Source organism: Genypterus blacodes, unplaced genomic scaffold, assembly GCF_046128005.1.
Source record: "Genypterus blacodes isolate CSIRO-AG114 ecotype Tasmania unplaced genomic scaffold, CSIRO-AGI_Gbla_v1 ptg000025l_1, whole genome shotgun sequence".
NCBI lineage: Eukaryota > Metazoa > Chordata > Actinopteri > Ophidiiformes > Ophidiidae > Genypterus > Genypterus blacodes.
The window spans coordinates 252,501-262,550 of record NW_027466838.1 but is presented as its reverse complement, the minus strand read 5'-3'; positions in this window follow the sequence as shown (position 1 = coordinate 262,550).

The following is a 10,050-nucleotide window of genomic DNA, read 5'->3' as shown; positions in this document are numbered from 1 at the left end:
TAGCCAAAAGGCTCATATTCATCTGAAGTCCCTTGGCAGGCTATATGTACACACACACACACACACACACACACACACACACACACACACACACACACACACACACAGCAGGATATAAACAGTCTGAGTTGTGTTATGTTAAACTATGAAAGCATTGTTGATCATCCAGAAGCCATTATAAAGATTTTTTGTGATCAGAAGAAGAGTTGGCAGGTTCCCCCAGTGGCTTGATGAGCTACTCCAGCTCTGTGATGCTCAATGTAAAAAAAAAAACAGCCTGAGCAAATGCATTTCATCTATGCAGCCAGATCAATATCCTAGTAGTTAAACAGGTCAAAACATTGATGTAACTACAATTAGATTTGAATAGTATCAGTGTTTTATATGATGAGGATTATTACCATTAGGACTGTATTTTATTTCAACCTGTTTCCTTTCCTGTTGCTTTCTTTTTAAATGTAAAAATGCTTAAAAGATGCATGCCTTGTATGAAAGGAGCCATTCAAAATGATACTGTAGCAAAATGGAGTTGTGCATATCTGGAAAATGATAAGCATTTTAATTAAATAGATTCAAACAGCGGCGTTGTTTCTCGCTCACATGAAGGGAATATGCTTCATTCATGCTCGCTTGTATTTATACAAAGTCCAGGTCAAAAAGCCACAGAATAAGTCAGATATCCTGTGACCTGGATAACAAAGTATCATGTGTCGGGCCATGGAGCTGCCAGACGCAGGAAGTGGAGCAAAATGTAAAAAAGTCACTTTGCCAACAATGATTCACCATTTAGAATGTCAACTGCTCCGTGCACTTAGCAGTAACTAAAAGTGATCTGATTAAGCAGATATAATTGAATTTTATACACCTACTCATATTTCTTCAGTAAACTCTAGATGTAACACTTCATACTGCATTTTAGGAACAAACATATTGAACTGAATGCAAACTGGGAAGGACAGTTTACACGCCCCATGGCTGCCATTCATAAGTTTCATACTGGAACACGTCTGACTTACACGCAGCTTTTGACATTTGACTGTTTTAAAATTGTTAACATTCCCATTTTGCTCCAAACTCTGAATTCTATCTTTTGAACATATTACAGTCTGATGATTGTTTTAAAATTGTTCCATAAAAACAAAGTCCCAAGAATGGCAAAAGTATTGACTCTGGTGTTTATAAATGTCAAATTGTTGATTTGGCAATGAGTCATAAAGCTAATTGATGAATGTTTAGATCACAACTTACAGCCTTGAACAAATGACCCTTCAGCCTAACAGATGTCTCCTTGCTCCTACATCCTTTTTTAATCTTGTGATACTTTGCTGACAAAGAAAACTATAATCTCGACAAGGTTCATATTGGGAATAACTCTAAGTGAGTAAGGAGATGTTGTAAACATTGTGACCGCTGTAGGCTATTGGAACTTTGTTGCAAATGTTTAAACTTTTAGCTTAGGCCATTTTTCCAGCACAAGGAATCAGTTAACTTGTCTAAACAAATTATTTAGAAACAGAGAGAATTAGTGGTGCATTTTGGTGCTCATGCAACAGGAACCAACCCTTCGCACTAAACGCAGTAAAGAACACGACACACGGCACGGAGCCCTCTTCTGCTCACGCCACTCTGACACCTGGAGGTTAACTGATGAGAGTCATTGGTGTGATTGATGTCTGGGGGGGCGTGGCCGGTCCGCACGGTAATTCACCGCTGCAAATCTTCTAGGCCCTTTGAAAACAGGCGTCATTTGGCTAACAGCATGATAACCCCTTGCTCAATTTGTCTGCACGATCATTCATCTGAAACGCCAGAGCTTTGACATGCGGCTATTTGCTGGATTGGAGCTCTGTGGCCGCTCTGCCTCTGTCTACGCACACAGGGGGTGGGGGGTTGTCGGGTTTGGGCTCTCCAACGCAGCAGTAGGGGAAGTCTAGCGGAGACCTGGAAGGCGTTTTTCTTCTCGTCTTGTTGGTTTGTGAGAGGAATCCCGACGTGCTCAGAGGCACTTGGGTACCTGGACACACACACTGCCTTCATCATGTGAATGTTTTTGTTAAATTTCACATAATAATCTGTTTGAAATGCGAACAAATCTGGCAAATCCTTTAGGAATATTGTCCAAATAAAACCATACACCCCCTCCCCCTATCTTATTAACATTAAAACAATTCATTAAATATGTAAATGATGAAATTCTGGCCTTTTCTTGTACCCGTTGGATATCATCACATCAGCTAATATGATTCTGTTTGACTACAGCTTAGTAACAACAGAGGACTGGCATAAATAATCCAGTGTGCGAGCTTCAAAAGACTCTGGAGCTTGTTGACATTGCAGACTCATTACAGTATTGTTGCTACATGTAAGTCTTTGTGTTGATTCAGTCCCTGCGCCTATTCAAACACGCCATAATGAAAGAGGAGACAGCCCGACTTCCTGTCACCCGCTTCCTCGAGCTGCCCGTCCTCCAACTTCCCTTCATGACTTACACCTCAACCCCTCCATTTACTGTAACAACCTGCCGTCTGCTGCTGCTAAGTGCCGCCGCTTTGCTTTCTGCTCGCTGTGTTAAAGCTCCACTTATACTGTCAAATTGTCAGTATTTGCAAAAGTCGTTTTTGGAAACCGTATTTATTGGGTTTGACTGGTTTGTGGCAGAGTAGGTGATGGGTGCTGGTCCCCTTTGTGACAGGCAGACTGGGTGCAGGGGTTCTGTTTAGGGGTCTGATAAGCTGCAGAGGTGAGCTGGGACACTTGGGTCATCTGTGGTCGAGTGCACCAAGCAGACAAATGTGTCAGCGTCCTTCCACATTCCACACCTCCAACAGTGGCTATCAAACCATCTTCCAATTGTGAATCAGAAGCTGGACACACACACACACACACACACACACACACACACACACACACACACACACAGGGACTCTAGATGACGCTGTTTCTGACGTGCCACTCTAGAGTCCCAGCAGGTCTTAAATGGCCGATTGGTGTTGGCTCCAATCCTCCTGTGTTCCTCCTCAGACTGGGACTCCTTTGACTCGCCTGCTTCACTTATAAAGAGAACTGCTTACTGTGACTGTATGATGTCGTGTTTGGACGTATGTTAAAAGCTTCCCGTTACAATTCATATGTGGGAACGACACGACTCAGGTGAATCTAAATGAGTCGAAACAAAAGGAAACGTAGATGCCTGTGTGTAATAAAGGAAACTCGTTGTCTGAACAGCTTCATCCTCACCAGTCCCTTCATGTGGTTAAAGGTATTTCTGCTACGTGCACGCTTTCCTCAGCGAGCCTTGCTATTTTTGAAGCAGTGTGTTCCATTCTCACAGCACGTAGACCTGCTCTTTGTTTGGCTTAGGCCTCTCAACCTTTCGAGGCTTTTCAGCCCATTGAGATTCCAGTGCAGAAATAGCAGGTTGTCTTCTTCTCTGGACGGCTTTGGAGGACTGAAGGCGATGCCGCTGCTCCGCTCCGTTCGCTCCAGGACGACACACGGGACTGCACGGGACGCCGCATCCAGACCCAACCCAGCCTCTGCTCCAGAGACAGCAGGGTGGGGAGGAGGAGGAGGAGGAGGAGGAGGAGGAGGAGGAGGAGGAGGAGGAGAGAGGCTGGGAGCATAGACACAGGCAGAGACAGAATGTGTGTGTGAGTGAGTGAGTGTGTGTGTGTGTGTGTGTGTGTGTGTGTGTGTGTGTTCAGGAAAGTGAAACTGTAGCCACCGCACTCACAGAGAATCTTTTTGAGACTCTCTCCGGTTATTATTCTAAACTTTTGACGTTGATTGTTTCAGTGGTTTTGAATAGTCTGTTGTGACTGGGAGAGAGAAAGTGAGAGAGGGAGAGAGAGGGAGAGAGAGCGAGAGAGAGAGAGAGAGAGAGAGAGAGAGAGAGAGAGAGAGAGAGAGAGAAAATGTGGTTCCAATCACTCACAATGATGCTTTTGTTCTGTAGCTGGGGCCCGGTTTCTCTAGCACTCTTTCACACTCTCATCACCCCCCCCTTCTCTCTCTCTCTCCCTCCTTCTCCTTCTCTCTCTCTCGCCCTCTGAGTCCCCTCGGGAGTCTGCCGCACGTGGAGTCAAGGGGTTTCATCCGCTTTCTCATCAGAGTGGGTTGGCTCCTCCTGAGAGGACGAGACGTACCTGTGGGACATAAACAATCAGAGGGCAGTTATTTTAAAAACCTTAATTCAGGACATGCGTGCAAGTCGTATATTCCTAAAGTCACTTCTAATCTAATTTCTTCCCCTTCTACCACATACACATGACCCACCCTGGTTTAGTGGTATTTCCAATTCACTTCAAGGGGGCTGAAGTGCTTCTCGTTGCTCCTTCTCTTCTTCTTCTCTTTGTTTGTGGCTGCAGACTGCAGACTCTCTCACAGTAGTGTAGTGTTGTTGTTGACAGTGAGACAGTGTAAAGTCTGGAAGACGTCCCACGCGTTCATCCGTCTGCGGAAACAAGAGGGGCAAGACGTGAGAAGCGAAGAGGTGAGACGGAGGATGACAGAGTGAGTGAAAGAGGGAGAGACATGTCAACACGGCTCTGTGTGACTCACAGGGTCTGCCAGACCTCTCAGGCCTCCTCAACCACCCACACACCCAATCTGTCACACACACACACGTGCACGCACACACACAATGCTACAGTTCCATGTGCGTCCTCCCCAGATCAGCATTAAGACGTTTATCCAGAGTTGATGTGTTATATGTCTGTGCCACACCAAGAATAATGTGTTCTTGTGTCGCTCCCTGTCTTCACCTTGCATTTGATACCAAGCATCTGTTTAGTATTCACGGCATATATAAGCCTGTGTGTACATCTCTGTGTGTCTCTCAGCGTGTGTGTGTGTGTGTGTGTGTGTGTGTGTGTCTTTTAATGGGTTTAGTATGGGGTCTCTCTCAAAGCCAAATGGCAAAGGGATTTGAGCGTCAAGAGTGAATTTCCTCCCAGCGGACTCAGGGAGAAGCTCGCTAAAAGCACCAAGATTAAAGAAAGTTTCAACTTTCCAAAAAAACATTTAGGGTTTTTCCATTTTTGCGCGTGTAGCACGCAGCCCTCGGGTTTAAAGATCAGGCGTAGGGTCTCTGCCAAACCTGCGAGGAGAGGGAGAGAGAGAGAGAGAGAGAGAGAGAGGCAGGTGAAGAGGAAGATGTGAAAATGAAGCAGATGAGTAATAAGAAATAAAGGAAAATAAAGTTTGTGTGGCGTACACAATATAAACATATTTCATCAACCTAATGAGACTCCATCCACCTGTATCGCTGCTTCATTCTCTCCATACACACACACACACACACACACACACACACACACACACACACACACACACACAAACACACGGTCCCGTCTGAGCTCCTGCAGGCTCTGTTCTGCTCTCTCTGGCCCACCCTGTTGGTGGGACCCCGTCAGTGGACCTCAGTGTTTATTGCCTGTGTTTAGAAGATGCTGCTCCTGTTGTCTGGTTTGTTTACTCCTCCTGGTGGCCACTCTCTGACATCACAGCAGTGGCTGAACTCGTGACCCCGCTGCAGTCTGAAGCTCCACAGACCTCATCTATTGGAACGCTGCTATAGGAATGATGAAGGGAAATGTGACAAACGTATCATTTCTATGTGATAGTATATTTTTTACACAAAGAGCTTCAATCCACAACAAATAAAAATGTGTTAAATAAATTATTATCATAGAAAAATAGCTTGATGATCATTTCTCTTATTTTGGAGTCAATTTGAAAGCCAATATTTGTGCTCCATTATAATAAAACTTTCATGCTTGGGGTCTGTACAATAAACGTCACCATTTCGTTATTCATTTGATTCTTCTATCTGCACCCAGACTTGTTCTGAGATGCAGAGCTGTTAAGTTTTAGCCGAGCACTCAACTAAAACACACAAATAACCCCACGAGAGCACGTAGAATCCTTCAGCGTCTTATTTGAAGTGCTGAAGTCATTGGCGACAAACATGACAGATGAAGAGACTCACAATACCAAGGTCACAATGTCTTAAAATGGTGGATAACTTGTTTTAGAAATGAAACAGCTTTTTGTGTTTGAGCACAAGTGTTGTTTGGTCTTATTTCTTTGTAGGGAGTGAAGTGTTGTGTTGTCTTAAGTGTAAAATCCTGAGAGCACTCGACGCGTCAGTGTGAAATTGCCTCGGTGGGCCTCAAGCAACGACCTTTCAGTTAACAGATGAGCAGGTTAATCGTTTGTCAGCGGCGCACAATGCAGGAAAAACTACTACGCTATGTATAATTATAGAGGTTCAAGTTGTGTTTTGTGCGTGTTTTGTGTGTGTGTGTCTTTTAATCCCCTCGTCGAAGAAACAACATTTCAAAAGCATGGGACAGTGTAATAAGTCTTTTATTGCATTTTATAATGCCATTGTCAATAATTAGTACAGATTACATGCAACTAGACCTACTGTACAGTTTTTTTATTGTCTGCATGGACAGACACAAGAAGATTCAGGTTACAAATACACAGATATATGTGTGTGTTTTTATACAGCATGAAGGAAAAGGGCAGTGACTGGCATTACATGGCCACCCAGGGTGAAGTGGCAGAGGGTCCGGGGGGGCCACTGTTTGTCAAAAACCACCGCCCAGTCCCCGTCTCTGCCTCTTACTCTGGTCACACTTTCAAAAAAAAAAAACAACAAAAAAAAAACAAAGAAACAGAACAAAACCAAAAGCATAAAGAGAGGTAAACAGGTAAACTGAAACTAGAAACAATACAGAGTCACTGCTGAAAATGTACACACATTCCTAAGGATGAACCAGAGGAGAGCTGAAGTGGTCGATCCATCAGATTCTGGCTGTCTATACTTGATAATACCATCAGGCAATGCTCACTTTGAGAGTCCCGTCCCCCCCTCACATGACACCTTCCACACTGTCCAATCACACACAGCTCAGGAATTTTGGGGGTCAGTCAGTCAGTCATTACGCCCCGCCGCTTCTCCAACACCGCCACGTGAATGCACCGCGTGAGAGATGACAGCTATCGGTAAAAGGTGATCGGTGAAATCGATGGAGTCGTTTTGGAAGTAGCTTTCGTTTTTTTTGTTTGGTTAAGGTTGTGGCATTGGTTTGGTTACAGTTTGGTTACAGTTTCAGGAGTTTGGACGTCAGCGACCGCTTTGCTCGCAATGCCTTTGGTAGTCAGAGGATGAGCTGCATCTCCGAGAAGCAATTCCACGTTTTGGTGCTGTGTGTGTGTGTGAGTGTGTGTATGTGTGTGTGTGTGTGTAACGCGCAGGAGAGAGGAGAAGTATCAAAAAACGGCAACGGCGTCGAGTGTTTGATCGATCTCGTCCCCCTGTAGCACCTGCAGATGACTGACAGCTCTGCAGGGTGGGGGGGTCAAAGTTCAGCATGGGGACGACAGGAGGGGGTCAGGGGTCAGAGGGAGAGGAGGGGGGTGGTTCACAGGGAGCTGGGACACTTGTTGGCACCTGAAAGGACCAAGTGTAACACCTTTCTGTATTCTTTTTTTCGTTAAAGCAAGAGAGGGGCTACATATTCTTACATTTTTTTTCCTCTTTCTCCTTCTCTTTTTCTTTTTCCGGAGGTTTTGGTCCTGTCTTTGAGAAAAAAAGTCCTTCTGAGGTATCGATACATAATGAAGTAACTTTTTTGTTTGTTTCCGTTGATTTTTTCTTTCCTTAAAAATGCATAAACGCAGTACAGAGACATAAAAGTATCAAAATAGACCTAGCTAAGATAAATATACAAACAGGTGTTACCTAAACCACTGATCTAACTTTTATTCTTTTCATTTTTTTAGAGATAATACACTTAAAAAATCAGCGTCCCAGACGTTTTATGAAGAAAAACTGAAAAGAAAATGGAAACAAAACAAAAAAAACTATTAAACCAAGATACCTGCAGCACTTAATATGATAAATACATATACTTCAGCATTAGCAGTACAGTATAGTAATCAGAGCTGGCAAAGCTTTACAATAGCTAAACAGGAGCGGGAAGAAAACAAACAAACAAACAAACAAACAAACAAACCCCAAAGAACAGAAAAGCAAAATCAAAAAAAAAAAGGACATAACAGGAAACGAATGCCCCTGGAGAGAGAGAGAGAAGCCAAGCGTTAATATACAACAATACATCGGTGTTTAAGCCAAGCTGCAGAGAGAACAGAAGAAGAAGAAGTGTTTGCATGGCGACGCAATGCTCAATCTCCATTCTTTGTTTTGTTTTTTTAGAAAACAGCTTGGGGGTTTTTGACCTTAAAGCACGAGTCAGAGATCATCTATGCAGCAGTTTGCTCCTCTCGGGTGCCGGCAAAGTAGTGACAGGGTTAAATTGTGTATGTGTGTGTGTGTGTGTGTGTTCCTCTCTATGCTGAAGTGTTTTGGTGAAGTGTGTCCCTCCGCCTTGTTGTTGTTGTTGGGGGTCTTTGGATATCTGGATGGGTCAGAGCCTCTGTCCGCACTAACCTATAGCCCTGCTGCCCTCAATGTATAGAATCATATACAGTGACCGCTTGATCTGTGTGTTTAAGGAGAGGTAGTCGTTTTTAAATCTATGGAAAGTGAAATGTCTGGATGTGTTTTTTGGGAGTCCAGATCACTATAGAAAGCGTTTTTTCTTCTTCTCTTTTTTGTTTGTGTGTGTGTATGTGTGTGTGTGTGTCAGTCATACAGAAGCGTAACAACAATTTTGGCATTCAGTGTTATTATCAAGGAAGAATGGAGAGAAAACAAAACATATTTCAGAGAGTTCATTCTCCCATTGGCTTTGTGTCAAACTGTTTTTTTGTGTTGAAAAGGAGGTAGTGTTATTTTTGGTTTATATCTCATCTCAAAAAAGAAAAGAAAAAAATGCCTGTCTGCCACTTTTGTCTTCTTTGTTCTCGTCTCGAATGTGAAACAGGAAAACAGTCGCGCTCTGGGGGGAAAAAAAAAAGAAGCAAAGTCACCACAGAAAAAAGGTTCAGTCGTTAAGTAAGGAAAGCGCCGGGAAGAGATCGACGGACAGGGACACACACTCGACCCTACGTGTTCGCCGCGCCATGTTACCCCCTCGCTCGCTTCCCTTGTCTCGTTTGTCGTCGTCCCTCCCTGTCCACAGGTGTGTGACCTTAGCGAGCGCGTCACACTTTGTCTCTTCAGGTCAAAAGGGCGTGTTTGTGTTTCAAAAAGAGTTTAACAACAGTAACCGGACAAAACATCTCTGCAAAGCTTTTCTATCGTCTTTTGTTTAGCGTCTCGGGGTTGCGAAAGTGTTCGAATCCCTCATTTTTAGTGTGTGTGTGTGTGTATGTTTGTGTGTGGGTGGTCCTCCGGTTGTGTTTGGAACACGGTATGAGCCTGAGACGGGGTTTCATCTCTAAGTGCTTTTACTTTCTTACTTCTCGTTTTTTGTATTTCCAGACGAGCGGCTCGAGGTTTCGTCGACGCTATTATCAGTTTTTGGCGAGTTCTTTCGCTTCTATCAAATTGGGTTTTTGCTGTACACACTTTGGTTTTCGGAATGGTCAGCAGTGTTAAGTGATGTATCCTTTTTTAAAATAATAATAATATGAATATAATAGGAAGAATTCAAACTCCTGGTTTGTTGTCTTTTGGCCAGTTCAGAAAAAAAATACAACTCAAAAAGGGGGAAAATTAACTACGGGGTTTTTGGTTTTCTACATATTTCTTTGGTTACCTGTAACAAAAATAAAACGGGAATAATCAGATAATAGATTAAAATAAATGTTAAATTTGGTATGGCACTGTAGAGAAAAGTAATGCTTTTATGCTCGCGGAAAACAAAACAAAAACAAAAACAAAAAATAAATCTCACATGCTATTCCTTTAACACAAACTCACACAGTGAATTGCAGATAGCTTCTACACAGTAACCATAACAACCATAGAGCTTTAAAATCCACGCTGAGCAGAGTCGCCACATTTTGGTGTCCCACAGAAAGAATTCCCCCTTATTTCTTTATCAATTTGGACACAGTTCCAGGCAGAACCTTTGTGGGATGAGGTATTCTCTGACTGCAGTAATAATATATATTTCTATAGGTTTTTTTTTA